Source organism: Cinclus cinclus, chromosome 5 (genome assembly GCF_963662255.1).
Source record: "Cinclus cinclus chromosome 5, bCinCin1.1, whole genome shotgun sequence".
NCBI classification, from domain to species: Eukaryota; Metazoa; Chordata; class Aves; order Passeriformes; family Cinclidae; genus Cinclus; species Cinclus cinclus.
Window position 1 is genome coordinate 32,406,523 of NC_085050.1, and position 16,495 is coordinate 32,423,017.

The window sequence follows — 16,495 nt, forward strand, 5'->3', positions numbered from 1 at the left end:
CTTAGGGTTCATTATAAATTTTTGCTGTGTAAATATTGTAGTCATGTAAAAAAATTATGGCTTTCCTAAGGGTGACGACTACTATAACAGATAATGCTAGGGAAGGATGGTCTTAATTACTTATGCAGTATATTTGACAGGACTTGAATGATGAAGTTTAGGACAAGTGTCTGCCACTCACATTAATTTGATTTTTCAAATTCCACTGGCAACACACTATATCAAAGACAGATAATTTGCAAGGTAAATCCAGGAGTCAATTGCTAGGAGTTAAGACAAAGTGTTAGAAAGAAAAAGGATGAAAAAGGAAGGAAGCAATAGACCATACATACAAGAGATTGTAAAGGGAATAATCCAAAGTGCCTGCTGTTGTCCTTATTTAGTGCTGTTTTCTATCATTGGAACATCTGAAGTATATAAAACTGGATTTGCAGATGGTGATGACACTGAGAGGACAGCAAATCATAATGAACGCTGCATCCAAATTCTGTGCAGGTAGAGAGAGGAGATGGGGCAAAATATTTTCAAAATAGCAAAATCAAACCACATTAAAAGTCCCAACTACCAAACATGACAATCTTTTATAGCATTAAAATGTGCAGTTAACTAGAATATTTATCAATGTGATATTTTTTATTCCTGAGCTGTCACTGCCAGAGCAGTCCACCCCTTCCCAGTCATGTCATAGTTTGTATGAAAAGTCCAAATCTGGCAGCATCAGAGCATGTGGGGGTTATTCTGTACCTTGCTCATCTAGTTGATTTTGACAGTATAGACCTGACATTGTCACATACCTCTTGCACTGGGTTGAGCATGCACATCTGGAAACAGTTCAGTCTTCCTTGTATATGCATTTAACTCTTCAGGTTTCATTTAGTAGTATGATACATTAAAGCCACAAGTATGGGGATGTTTTTTTCCTTTTTTAATTAACTCTTCTTTTGTACAGAAATAGAAAAGAAGCCAGGGTATTCAATGCTAGCAAAGGAGATGTGGTTGTTAAATTGTTTTGTTGGGACTCTGTGGCTGCTGTTCAGGGAGAAGCTGTAACTAATGACTACTTCCCTGTGATCTTTAGTTAATAAATGTTTAGAAACTTTATTCTTGCTTCTTCAGAAAAGGAAGTTATGCCCAATTTTAAAAAATAATTTGGTGGTGACCCATAAGGTCTTCAGGGCCCCTTTTCTAAATTCTTCTGGAGTTTTTGAAAATCACACTGGAAGCCTTTCAACAATTTTAGGTGTATAATTCCTCCTAAAAGTCTGGGCTTTTACCCACATTTTTTTCATCCAGCTTTGTTTTGTCTAAAGGGAGGAGGTTTCAGCTCTTTTACACCTCCATTAAACCTTCCAGATTCTGGTACCTGCATCCCATCATGCCCAGCAGTTGCTTCAAGAGCAAATCCTGTATTACTCCATTACATTGAGAAGGATCAGCAGGGCTGCCTTCACTTTACTCTGCCATAAGTTAGACCCTAAAATATTCTTCATAGAGCAGGTTTTCTTTTCAAATAGTCTTAGAGAGTTTAAAACAATTCCTGTTATAAAGTGCCTCCCTCCTCCTATGAACAGCTCTGCTGTTCCTTACAAAGCAGCAAGTAGAATTTTCAGTGTTAGCACCTTTGTCTTCTCTCACATTCTTCAGGGTTGCTGCAATGACTTTATTTGTATCTGCTTCATTAATCATCCAGGCTATCATCTCATGGCATTAATCCATGTTGCAGACACTACTGAGATAATACTCTTGAAGGTGAAGACCACAGGCATATGGCCCACTTACTTTCAGTTCACCCTAGAGGTGCGTGGTTTCATTTCTGTTGCCATTTCTTAATAAAGGAGAGTTGTTTCTTTGGGTTTGATTAATTTCTGAAAGGATCATGCAAATGGAAGTTTCAAACTATTGCTATTGTTATTCCATATTCTATTTCAATAATCTCTTCTACTTTACCATGGTACGTTATTTAATTTCCTACTCTTTCACATGAACATCTGTAACAAAGTTGCAATGAAAACCAGTGTGCCATTTGGTTAATGAAATTAATACCAAGTGACCTGAATGCTCTGGAATAAATCATGTGACAAAGGAGATGGGCTTAACTTTTGAATAAGTGTATTCATTACACTTATTGTGAGAATACAAGAGATATGAACCAAATTTAATGTGGATTTTTGGTGGAATTTTAAGATGATTTAAATTATGTTACAAATGTTACAAATGCTCTGTATCAATGAAATGTATTCTGCTCCTAAAAGTCTCCACATTCTGGAAATGAAAGTATGATTTTCAGTGCTGACTTCAAGCTTCTGTTTCTATCTCAATAGTTTACCAGTTAACTTAATACTGATATCAATGATCTGTAATTGAATATACATTTTGGATCTTCTTATAAAAAATACAAGATTAATACATGTATTTGGTGGCATTAAAATCACAAAACCATGGCATGTTTTTTAGAAATGTCCTGTGCAGCTTGGCTCAGAAAAAGATACCTGGAAACATTGCTTCTGAATGCAGCTGTTGTGGTAAGACAATTGAATAGAGAAAGTTTTGCTGATTTCTGCTTTCTTTATAAGCCAAATTACATCAGGGTTTACACATAGGGATGATCACCCTGTATTTTCCTTAGAAAGTGAAATGTTTACCACTGCAAACATTGATGTATCTGGCTTTTGTGTACTCACCAAAAAGGTGAACTGCAAAATTCAGGTAGACTGTTAAGCTCCCAAGGTAGTCTCAGTAGAACAACCACAGACACATGTTAAATGCAGAATATTCTATTCCTGTGCTACAAATACCTTTTTTTCCCAGTTTAACCTCAAGTATGTAGGTGTTTCTCTTGAACTTCTTTGTTTAGCTCTTTGTGAAGGGGAGACTGCCTTCAAATGGAACTTGTCTGCACAGATCAATAACCAGGCAAAAAACACAAATGGAATTTGAGAAATTGTGACTGTACCAAATTTTTCAAATACATCGGTATTTGATGTTTAAACATTGCCTTCCTTTCAGATGAGGACAGGTAGCTGACAAGACAACATGAAAAGCATGATATTGCCTTTGAAAACATGGCTGAAACCTTTAAAGGGTGGTTTTGCCAAAAAGGACACACAAAAGATACTACTTTCTGCAGTTGTGTCTGAATTGCCTTGCTTGTTCACACACCACAAAGGGCTGGATTCAGAACATACACAGCGCTGAACATCGCTGAAATCATCTCCTTTAAAAGCAAGTTGAACATAAAGCATTAGCCAAAAGATCTACCCTTGCAACACTTTGATGTGGATACTTTCTTAGGTCCTGTCTCAGCCAAATTATACCCCCCCAAAAAAAGGACTTTTTTTTCATAATTAGGAAAGTGCAGAATTCCAAAAGTGAACTCCTGATTCCCACTGGTTTCAGTGAGGCCAGGATTTCAGCCCTGTGTTGCAACTGGATACATATACATCTGTTCTGGGGAATTGGAAATCACTGTCACAGAATTGTTTAGAAGGTTCATAAACCAAGACACTTCAAACTTTAAAACACAACGGTGACAACTCTGTAGGCTGAATAATTGCTAGTCATAAATTATGAGTGTTTTGGGGGTTTTTTTTCTCAGAAATGTATGCAGGAATCTAATTGCTGGAGTGGTTATAGCGTTAAACACAGGGAAATCAGAAAGTCATGTTAGAATGGAAAAGGTAGAAAGCTTTGAAATTGTGCTGATGAAGGATACAAAGCTCTTTGTCTTTACAAACAAGGGATTTGCCTCTCTTCCCAATTCTCTAACACTCATTTTTCAGGTACTAAGGACAAATTTACTCAGAAAGTAAGTTTAGGGGATGTGCAGGCTTACGGTTTCGGGTTTTTTACATTTCTATAAAACGTAACTAAACAATACACATATTTAGATAATTGATTGTACAAAGCAGGCAAGGCATTTTTTAAGTACGTTTTTACTAAACTCCATTAACTTCTGACTTTTTAAAAAAAAATATGAAGAAACAATCGGGTCATTACATGGTTCCTTGCCAAAGTAAAGAGTACAGGATTCTTGAGGGAGGGCTACTTACTTGGCCTCTCTGAGAATAGGTAGGTGTTTGTCTCTGGCACTCACTGCAGCATTCACAAAGTTTTATATATCGAACAAACCATATGTTCACTCTCCATACAACTAACTGCTAAATACTTCTAATTAGAATGATTGTTCAGTCAACCATCTTAATTTGATTTTCTTGAGGCACAATAGTTATTAGCATAAAGGGTTAAAAATCCATCAGATACTCATGGAAGTCTCTAAACAAAGTTCAAATCTGAAAATAAGCAATTCTTTATGGTGTATTGTGAAACTGAGTTGAAACTTTAAGTCTGGTTAAGGTCAGCTTTACTTCTTAGTTTAAAAGCTACTGTGGGATCTGAAACGGGAGCCAAGGCCCTGTTTTCCAGAAACAGAGGGAGACAAAGGAAGTCACTTTCTGGAGATAAAATCCTCTAATAGTAATAAGACCTCACTGAAGCAGAAAGATGCAACTCATTCTTCCCTGTGCCTGTTGGACTGAGTTGGTTTTCCCTAGTGTTTATGAGGTCTGTGAGAAATGTTTGGATAAGATCTTTTGGTGCTGTTCCCAGAACATGGTTCATGTGATATCAAAGAATCCTGATGTTTTGCCAGGGACCTTTTTGTCATTGGGAATGTAGAGGCTGGGTTTGCAAAGAGCTGGCTGAGCTGCAATACAAAGAAAACTCCTGAGCAACCTATTCTGGCAGGCTGTCTTCAAAGGCCACCAGAGAGCTGTACCAGCAGGCCCCACCCAAAAGGACAGTGAGTAGAAGAGAGACAAGTGACAATTTTAACTTCTACTAACACTGCAGAGCTGAAATTGAAACATCAGTTGTTCAGGCCATGGATTACACTGAAATATGAATTACTGGAATTACTAAATGAGGTCATTGTAACCTTTCTTAAAGCCAGACTGTCCTTGTCTTGAAGCAGGGAGATCAAAGAGACGAAGACCCAGAATGATGTGCAATTATTTTATTCCTTCAACTGCAAGAAGTAGTGACTCAAGCTCAAGAAGTGGGAAAGAGGGATTTTGACTGATCTCACTTAAATACTATTTCAGTAGCATTACTGTCTCTTTAGACATCAGGCTAAACTGACTGGTAGTTTCCAATCTTTTTTTCCATCTGCCACCCATAAGTTTTCTGCATTCACAAGGCAGTCCTGGATTAATGGGAGGTAAACATATGGACAATTTTCTGCACTACTTCCATTCACCACTTGAAATCTGGAGTTACAGACAGCATGTTTTGACTTAATCTCCCACTGCTGTGCACAGTACTTACTTTAGATGCAGTTTGCCACCACGTGCTTACAATACACAAAAGATGAGAAGGAAACAGGTTTTCCAAAAGCCTTACATTTGTAGTGATGACCTGTTAGGTAAATTTACATCCTTCCTGCTTAGTGAAGATGGAAAGGTGTAAAACAATATCCTAATGGATCAAGTTTATACACTTTCTCTCAGCTCACAAAATACTGTTCTGCTTACTAAGGAATATGTTATGTAACAACTGTTAGAAATCTGAGAAGCTATTTTGTCCAACTTTGTCTTCCATTTTTAATTATTATGCCACTTATTTCTGTATTGATTCTACTTCATAGTTTCCACCATGATCTGGTGTCAGGAAGGTCTAAAATAGGTAAGTGTTCTGGAGTCAAAACCATAATTAAGGCCACTTTTTAATTGTATCATTTACACTGATGATTGAATTTCAAATCAGGAAATCTTATTTTTCTTCCTAAAGGTCAAGTTTAAATTGTAATAAAAATATTATAATTTCTTTTTTTTTTGTAAGCAGAATTTATTTTTTCACAACTTTGCAAATTTTATTAATAATCTTCACTACTTACTGTCACCTGCATGTATCACTGGTGGTCTGTGGTTGGCTTTACCATGAGCATTCTATCTGACCTGCTGTATGTATTCTCAGCCCTGTGTTCATTTGACATGATTCACTTTGATTTTTATCAGCCATCACTGCATTTGGTCAACAGACAGATCAGCTGAAGAAGGTATTACAAGTGCATATCTGTACATATACAAATAATTTATATGGCCATGTGAAAGGACTTATGCCTAGAGGTTTATTTGGTGTTAAGGTTCACTGACCACCTCTAATGCCACTTAACTAATTATGTAAGTTAATATGCTAAGATTGAGAAAAGGGTGCATATTTTTAATTAGATATAAATGAGATAGAAAAGTGCAGACAAATCTGTAGAAAAGTTATGGAGCTTATGACTGACTTGCCACATGTTCTCCTTAGATCAGTGTGTTCTACCACATGCTCTATGTCTCTGAGTTCAGTATGCAAGCCTTGTGCCAACTCTGCCCTCTTGAAACCAGCCCATCTATCCTATTTCTAATATTACTGTCTTGACTTACAGTGGCCCTTATCTGGTGCTTTCCTGATACACTGAAGAAGAGAAAATCAATTCTATAATACCATGAAATATGGAAACTGGAATGCAAAGTATTACTTTTTCTAAGTTTAAATACACTTCCAATGTTGAAAAGTGACAGCTATATTTATGAAAATCGCTTGGATAGTGAATATTGCATGACACTACTCAGAAATTATTAGCACAGTAAGGATTACAGACTATCTTATCTGAATAAGCTGCTAAAAATTCATACTCTCATTTTGCCAGTTCCCACTACCAAAAATTAACACTTATCAAAGAAAATACTGTGAAATGTTATTCCTGTCTTTCTTGAATAGGTTGAAACCAATGCAGAATATCCAGGATTGCTGCTTAAGATACCTGAACATCAGATTTTCTATTACTGCAGAGAATATAATTTCTTCATTATTAATTTATTAATTAGGTGCAGCAAATAGAAAGCAGAGCTGAAAATCATTTTTAGGAGGTAATTTATTTCAATGGTACTGCAAATTATTATTATTGGGCCTGTCTTTCTACTGTAGTGGGATAGGTCCTTCATGTATACAAGCATCCCTATTTTCAGTCCAGCAAGTAGGTGTTACTTCTGTTCAATAGCTATCTTGTTCCTGGGTAGTTGTGTTCTGCAGCCGCTGCCTGAATTGCCAGGTATCACTAGAAACTTCCTCTCCCTGACCGAAGTTTTGATGCCCTGGGGAAATTATACCATTCCTCACATCCTATGCCTCTAAATGCTCCTCAGTAGTGGACCTGAATTTCACTGGAAAGAGAAGGGTCACCCTCCATGGACTTTCTGCTGCTGGGGTAGCATAACTTTCACCACAGTTAGGTTCATTTTTGCTGAGGGAATGCAATGAACATGGAACAAGTGTCCCCCCAGCTGGCCACTGGCAATGCTCAAAATGTGCCCTAGGTAGGGAGAATCTGATGGCTCTGCTCCCTTCCTGTCCTGCTGACTGACAGTAAGTGCAACATTCTTCCAATGACTTTCAGAGAGACCTTCTAATGGAAAAGGTTGGAAGAAAGAGAAATACCAAAATAAATTCTTTTGGAGCTTTACCTGGGCCTCCAAGGTTATGTCACTGTCTTCCCACAGCTCAAGAACTCCTGATCCAATCCATTTCCCTTGTTCAAGAGCAGGATCAGTTACAATTAAACTGATGTCACAATAATTGTCTAGCCTGCCTTCTAGCATCTTTGTCACTGGAGATCTTTACTTTACAAAGCAATATATTCCAGTACTTCATTGTCACTATGGTTGGACAGCACATTTTTTTTGTTTTGTTTTCTCACTAGTGTCTTATTTAAACTTCCAGTGCTCCATCTGAGGGACATTCATTATTGTCCTTTTCACTTAGACAGATTTTCCTTTTCCTCTTGAAAGCAAACTATCACATTACTGAGGATTCCTGACTTCAGTCCTCTCATTTCTTGGCTCTGTTGTATCAGTAGAAGTTGTTGTCTTCTGTATCTCTCCTCTATCTTGTTTGTTTGAACTCCCTCCACCTTTAAGTGTGGTTTACTAAGCTAAATAGCATATAACTACTCAATATCTGAAAACAAAATTTCTATTTATTAATCTCACAAGATTTGGTGGGTTTCTGCAGGTGTTTTGGGGTTTTTTTTTGCTATGGCACAAAATTAGCAATGTTGATCTCAATCTCTTCATATCCTAGGGGTTTTTATCATTAATTATAGTACTATATTAAATAATTATTAAAATGCTCTACCTTAAGACTAGTATCAAATGTAATACTAGATATGTTTATCTACATTTTAAATCACTATTTGTCTAGTATCTACTATTTATTTACATTTATCTACATTTTAAATTACTATTTTTCTAAATTTTAAATTTAAAAATTACTGAAAAATGAGCCAGAAATATACTGCTTGACAATTACGTATGACACCAGGAGAAATGAGTTTGGAGTCATGATGGAAAATGGGTAAACTCCTGAATATGTTCCTTTTTTCCCTTATGTGAATGGTACACTCCGGAACCATCAAATTCTTCTACCATGACACTCGGTCAAAAAGAAAAAATGAGGAAGCTGGCTAATGCTGATAAGGTGACTTCCTGAAATGGAAAGAATAAGTTAATAGATTTTGTGCTTCTGCTAAGTCAAGGATTTATAACGTTTGTAGAAACGACTTTGACTTACTGTTTTAAACAAAATTACTCCCATGTCATTTCTGTCCACTCATTTGCATCCTTTCACTGTGCTAAAACCACAGTCAGTCATCTTGCCAGGTTTTTGCTACTTTAAATAATGACACAAATATATTAGTTTCTACTTCTATGTTCTCATCTTCTAAACTGGAAATGAGCAGGAATGTTAGGCTCTCGTTGGTAAGGAGTTCCATGATTTATTTGAAATTAGACTTTGTTTTGTGCCATCTCTAGCAAACAGTGCATGGCACTCTAGTTTTAGGTATGACTATTTGTGAATGACCCCCTCTTTTCCCAGCTGAAGTAGATGATGATCATGCCATTCCAGATGAAAAATCTAACCACTGTGACACAAACAATACAGGGAGACTGAAGAAAGCACAAGCATAAAACAAAATTAAGGGATCTAGTTAAATTTAGTGATAAATGCAGCCAGCCATCCCTAGCTACCCAGTGAGATTCCAGGAGAAGGTAACATGATTCCAGTGGCTATATTCATATCACAGTAAGACTTAGAAGAAATCTAGTATTTTTAATGCATGAACCGTACTAAAGAGAGGCAGCTGAGAGAAGTAATGCATGCCTTTTATTTAGAGCTATTAGAAGACCAGTCAACCATCTCATGATCTTGCCAAGCTGAACTGTTCACATGGTGATCTCTGATGGGTTTTATTTGGGGTTTAAATAGAGAACTGCTTGAAATGATACATTGAAATAAAACTATGGCAAAACTATTATACAGTCTATTTAAATAGAGTTGTTTGTATCAGTACCACCTTCAACTGAAACACCTAGTATTTCATTAAATATCTGCCTACATCATTCAAAAGAATGGCAGAAATAGCAATACCACAGTTATTATTTCAGATACTTCCTATGGAGTGACCAATGATAACTAATGGATTCTATCAGACATGTTTTAGAGCCTTAGGTTAGATTACTTCAGTTAGAATACCTTAGTTAGGATGCAACCAAGCCTTCAGTAGAAATGTGGCTGTTTTGCTGAAAACACAAGCAGATTCTTACGGGAATTAACTTACTGCCCTCTCATTACTCATAATTTGCATACCTGGCTTTAGTTCAGGAGTTTGCAGCCACTGTCTCTCCTTGTTTTTGCTATTCAAGGCAAAAAAACTCCCCAGTTTCATCATTATGCATTCATGGGCTTTGAAGGTTTTTTTTAAAGAGCCAGTCTTTGAACAGAGACAGAAGCTGCTAGGTTCTATATTTTGCCAAGGCCATGATTTAAAATTTCACCTCAATCTTATCTGTCACAAACTATTGAATAGGAGATACAGCACCTGATGAAGAGTATGTCTACACACCACCTTTGGAGAAAGGAGCAGAGTGAAAAGGCACAAGCTCTTTGAAAATATCAGTTTACATAAGTGGGAAAGTAAAAGGTGTTTGAAAGCACAGTCAGTCTAAGGAACTTAGTTTCAGCTATAAAAAATTGAATGGAAGAATGTAATTTTTATATTCATCAGGTAATTCCAATTAAAATCTGGGCCTAATTTTGTAGAAAGCAAAACTACAACTATATTTGGAAAACATTTTATGTATCTTTATATGCATATTTACTTAGGCCATAAAGCTCAAGGAGGAGCCTTACCAAGTGGCAAGCATTCTATTATGACCTTAACTCAATAATAACATTTTCCTGCTGAGGTTTTTGGATAAACTTGTATCTTGCAGCTGCATTCCAAAAATAGCAGATTTTTTTTTTAAATCCTTCATCCAGCAACATAATTGATGCAGGAATGTTTATGGGTACTGTCAGGCCATCCCTCTTCTAAGGACTCTGCAAGATTTTAATTATGATGAGTAAGTTTAAAATGTCTTTTCAGTTAATTTAATTCCCTGAATTAAACTGAAGTAACTGAAGCTGCAGTTCAGCTACTCTGGTACACTTCACAAAGTCAAGACTTTGAAATCTGTGGATGCTTTCTTCCCTGCTATTGCACCTCATGCCAGCAAGTACAGATGAAAAGTCATTAAATACAAGACAGAGGGCTGTGAGCAAAAAATATTTTATTAAATATGAGATCTGTGTCTGACCTGCTTCCCCCAAACCAATTTGGTCTCTGTGGCAACAGTCACAAGGGTGTGACAAAACATTTGGGATTTTTCTAAAGAAAAGTTTACATACTTAAAATATCACTTTTCAAGAAAACATCATATTTTATTTTTAAGCAGGTTTCAAAAGTGCAGAGCATGTTTACAGGAAAAAAGTCTTGTGGCTGTAAAGCTTCATCAGATAATGCATTAAAGACTCTCCCCACAGTGAGCACAGCCAAAAGTTGCATAGTTTTGAGTGGACACATTCTCTATTAACTTACCTGGTCTGGCAGTGCTTTGTGGCGAGTCTACAATAGCCCTGGTATGATAATCACTAAATCTATTGCATGTTCTTTACATAAAATCATCCAGAAGTACCTTTACAGTTTACTGCAAATATTTTAACTGTGTAAGAGGTGAAAGGGTTCAAAATTATTCCTACCTTCTATTGCTACATAAAATGCAATCGTACTGTAGATTAATTTGGCATGCTGGTGCATAGTATCATTAGATTGTAGATTACTGGACTGAAAGTCATAGCCAAAGTATGTATTTTTATTTAGAAAATCTCAAATGTCTGTTTCCATATCACTTCATCTATTATTCCACATTTCCAAGTTTTATGAAATTAATACAAATACTTCTTCACTGATGCAGAAATTCTGATGATCTGGTACTCAGAAATACAGAATCATTTACCATACTTTAAAGCCCTCTCAAAAGCAATGTGGATGTGACATTATCTCCTGTGTCCCAGCTCTACTGGTTAACTTATACAACTCACTGTGTTCAACTGACAATTGTTTGTTATCTCAATATTAGACCCTTGGGGAAAAAAGATATTTAGATTTTTTTTTATAGACTTTACTACTTATTTATCTATATTTGAGTATGTTCTTGTTAATCTGTCACAGGATAAAAGCTTGGGTTCCATTTGAACATGAGCAAAGAATTAATCCAGTTTATGAAGAAGTACATTATACTGTGATCATCCAACTCCAGCTGCTGGAGGAAAAGGCAAAAGCAATCCTACTTGCAGGCACATAAAACATTATACTGGCACTACTTCTTTCTCATCTTTCCCCAGTAATATATGGCATGTTACTATTAAACATTTTCAGTACAAAATTTCTGCATAGGCAATAATGTAGGAATGCAGTAGGCTGCAAATCTACTACATTTTGGAATGGAAATAGTGCAAATCTAGTGCGTATCTATTTTTGATATTATGAAATAGTGCAAATCTAGTGTGTATCTATTTTTGATATTATCTTGGTTTTATTTGATAAATTATGGCTGTTTTTTTCCTTTTAAATATAATATTGAGGACTTGAACTTTGCCATCTGATGAGGTCTAAAAGAGCCTTGGAATAATTCTGTCTGCCCAGCAGCAGTTGACAGGCTAGGGAGTATGCAAACTACCCCCTCTGCCCTGCTTTGTCCCTGCACTGCAGGGCAGGATTGATGATCCTGTGTCACCCACCAGGCTATCCAGGCAATCTTAATGGATCCAATAAGGCATTCCTCAGACAATTAAAGCCATTCTTCACATAGGCCAGAGAGGATAGGGTCAAAAATAGCCAAGAAGAAAATGGAACTAAGTAAACAGCAGTACTAGATAATCTTCATGCAGATAGAAATCTGGGGGCTTGCATTGTTGTTGTTTACCATAGGTTCTAATGTCTACTTATATTCATTCACACTGCTGATAACCTAAGCATTGTTAATCTCAAAAAACAAGAAAGCAGTATCTCCACACAAGTCTGAGACTCTGCTTCTGTGGCACAACTGAAACACCTGTGGGCAAATGAATTCACAAGCTCCATCCATTTCCCTCCCCTCTCCATTAAAAACAAACAAGAAAAAAACAACCAAAAAATGTACACAAAACCCCCAAACCAATAAAAAAACCCCCAGACCAAAAACAAAACAAAAAAAACCAAACAAAAACCAAAGCGCAACCAAGCAAACAAAAAAACCCTAAACTAAAAAAAAAAAATCCCAGCCCAGTATTCTTCCACTGCCAGCAAATGCAAACTATTATGACAACCTCATGTTGTCCCTGTCTGGGCTGTTGACTCCCAGTTAAACCTTGCTGTATTCCTTACTGGAAGATTACAGTCACAAGTAAATTGCAGTCTTCTCCCTAAAGTATGAAACAAGTTTACACACCTAAAACATGTCAGATTTTAATTCATACTGCATATACATCCAGTTTCCCACCCACAAAAATCTCTGCCTCACTGATTCCATAGGGGGAGAAAATCAAGTTTGGGGTGGTGGTATCTACAAGCTTTCCATTTCCTAGCCTGATGGGTGACCTAAATAAAACTTTTCAGTATTAGGTTTTTCCAAGATGTAATTTATACTGTGGCTGTCAGGAGTTAAGATAGTAGTTGCCATGGAGCTTTAATCTTTTTTTAGGCTTTAGTCAAAGGAAGCTGGAAATCAGTATGCTGGGTAGAACCCTGCTCAATAGAATTTTATTCAAATTGAGCAAGATTTAATCCTAATTTTTCTGCTGAACGTTAGTATCAAAGGTCTAGAATTCATTCTATTTTCTTCTCTTCATCAGGATTTTTCCTGTCCAGATTCTTAAATCACACTACATTCAACCCAAAAAAGTACCCAAGTTTCTTCCCCTCTATTCCTTCAACTATAAACTGTAATTTTCCTCTAATCCTACTGTGCACAGCTAATCACTGTAGTGAAATTCATTCACCAGTTCTTCTGTTTTCAGTGGAGGCATTCTGTAAGTATATGAAAGCAAAGCTTTAGGGAGGATTTTATTCTTCTATGCACACACTAATCTCTCTACTGAAAAACACGCCTTTGAAACAGAAATTAAAGTTTGAATCTATGTCTGTGCTACTTATAACTTCCTTGATGTGTATTTAAGAAAAAACCCCAAAAGCATACAATGCATGAAGTATTTCTCTGAGAAGTACAAAACCGGCCATGCTATAACCACTAATGCTATGCTGGATAACAGCTGCAGCAGAACAGAAATGCAATTCAATTTAATACTTGCAGTTAAAACATGCACTTAAAACTGAACTTGCCCTATACCAGGTAAATGAAAAGAATGCACATCTAGGTGGAAAAAACCACAGAATTTTTTAAAATGAGCTTTTAGAACTCCTACCCACCAAAAAAATTAGAAAGTATTCTGATGAAATCTTGACCTTGAGACTTGGATTCAAAAACAAATGACAGCTTTGCTAAATGAAAAAATTCCCAGAATTTTCACTAAATACAACTGTTTGCTGCCCAGCTGTAATGGCACTGCATAATCCTCAAGCTGTTCCAAAGACTGCAGAGTAGTCAGAAAATTGTCACAGGAGAGAATTTCAAGCTCTTTTCAACTCTTTCATGGCATGTATTAGAAAAGAGGCAAGATAACAAGAAAAAAAAACAAAACACCATCTTTTCCCTTCTACAGTATATAAGTGTGGGACTTGAAGACTTGCACATTAACATCTGTTTTTACCACTGACAGCAAAATGTCTTACCTAACTAGCACTGGACAGGAAAACAATTGTGAGTTTGAGTGAAATCCCTGCTCATCAACTTCAGAGGATCAAATGCAAAGACCTGTGGTATATTTTTCAGCCTGAGGTGTCAATATCGAAGACTTGCAGAGTTACTGGAGATGAGACCTCTTAATAAAAGAAATATATATGCAGATAAGAGGGAGAAAGAACTCCAAGCCCTTAACTTGCTGGTGTGGCCAAACAGCTCATGATAAGTATGAATTTAGACAAACCATAGTAGTTTCCTTAAAGCTGAAGTTAGAGACTTTTAAATGAAGAGTCTTCAAACTTTGAAATGCCATCTTTATCCTCAGCTCTAAAAGGATATCAGAAACAAAACCCTTACAGAAATTCAGGGAAGAAAGGGGCATTTCCCTTACTTCTATTCTGAACCAGTTTCAAGACCTGTCAGTATCACATTACCTTTTCTGGATGTGTACATTAGTTAAAGCTTGGCAGGGAAATACAGTTAAAACTAGTTTAAATAAAGAAGTGCTGCGGATATCAAGATGGCCTTACAATATAGATGACAAGTATTACATTTCTTGTTTTGCTTTCAAAACAGTATGCTTTCTCTTATGCATATTTGTATTTTGCTTTAAAGCTTATTTCATCAAAATTAATTAAACCAGTCCACAGCACAGTGATCAAGAAACATTCTTGCTCCAATATAGCTTCTTTTAAATAGCCTGCGGGGACCTTTTTCTGCTGGTGAATTTGCATTACTTCAAAACCGAACAGCAAAAAGAAAAAACTTAGAAGTGCACCATTTTTTCAAAAGCTACAAGAAAACAAGATGTAACTAGGCTGAATTACGATGCAGCATTCATTTTCAAAAGAGAAAGCAGTTAACTGTGTAGTCATATATACTTCTATCAACTTCCAAATTTTTGTTTTGCAAGAAGATAGACTTACTTCGTGAGACTCAATACACATCTTGAAGATGAACTGGTTTAACAGTATTTACTTTTCATTTTGACTTCATCAGTGAGGTTCATCCCTTTAAGAAAAGTAACTCAACATTAAGAAGCAACCCAAGAATTCTCTACTTACCTTTCTGATTTCATACTAGTATCTTACGTGCATCTTCAGCTATTGCCATTGATCTTCCATGGGAATGGATAGAAACCCACATAATTTAGGTTTGGTTAAAAATAAGCGGTGAAAGGCTAAATACCAGGTAACATCAGATCTTTTCTCATGTGTGTCATAACAACAAATTAGCTAGAACATTTAAAATAAGTAATTGCAGAAGCACCCACTATATTTTAGGCATGCTCATTTGCAATATAAACTGAACTATTGCTACATTTGAGCAATTTCATGTATTAAACCAAGCAAGTGCCATTTTCCAGTAGTATCTTCACTGGAAGCCTTGAGAATTCCTATTCACTACTAGAAGTCATTAGCATAAAAGAAAAGCATCCCTGCAATGAAGATATTTATCTGGACCACTTTCAAAATCTAAAATTTTCTTTCTTTAACACCCCAACATACACTTCCTACTTCAGCAATTATTTCAGATGAACAATTATATAAGGCTCCAAGATTTTCTCTCTGCATTGGAAAGAAGTATTCTTGATTTATCAAGAATATTCAAAATTCAAGCGGTAACTTTCCGGATAAATCAGTAACATTAATAGTTACAACTTCACTTGTACTTTGTTCTGCAACTTCAGTGCTTACTTAAGCAATGTTTGTTTTTTAATAAGGGAGCACGTCCATTTTAGGTAAACATTGGATGTTCATATAATCCTCAGCCCAAGGCTTCCAATCAATCTTCTCAAGAAGGAAATTTGAGAGTCCTTAAGCCATAACAAATAAAAATAAAAAGAGTCAAATGTTCAGAAGACAACTTACTGCCACTTATCTCCAACAGCTGGTCTGATCATTGTCCATGATCCAGCTATTGATCATTCTCTATTGACAATAGATATGATCCAGCCCCTCAAGGCTATTTTTGCAACCTGAGATCAGCCAGTAGGCCTGGAAAGCAAGGAAGGAATAAGTTTTACCCTGCATCCTACTCTACTGGTGGTCAGAGCTCTTACAGGAGTCTCCTGCAGGAGTTGTTTACTTACTGTGACATGGGTCTCCCAATGGAGCACTTACTCCACTTCATAAACCTACCATTTTAAAGCAAAAATTCAAACCGCTGCCTTTACACTCCCCTGGTACATGCTAGCTACTTGCAAATGCTCAATCCTGCTAAGGAATCAGATAATACCTGAAGAAACAGGCTTGGTATGTTACCTACCTTATAATACTGAGCATGCTGTGCATTGA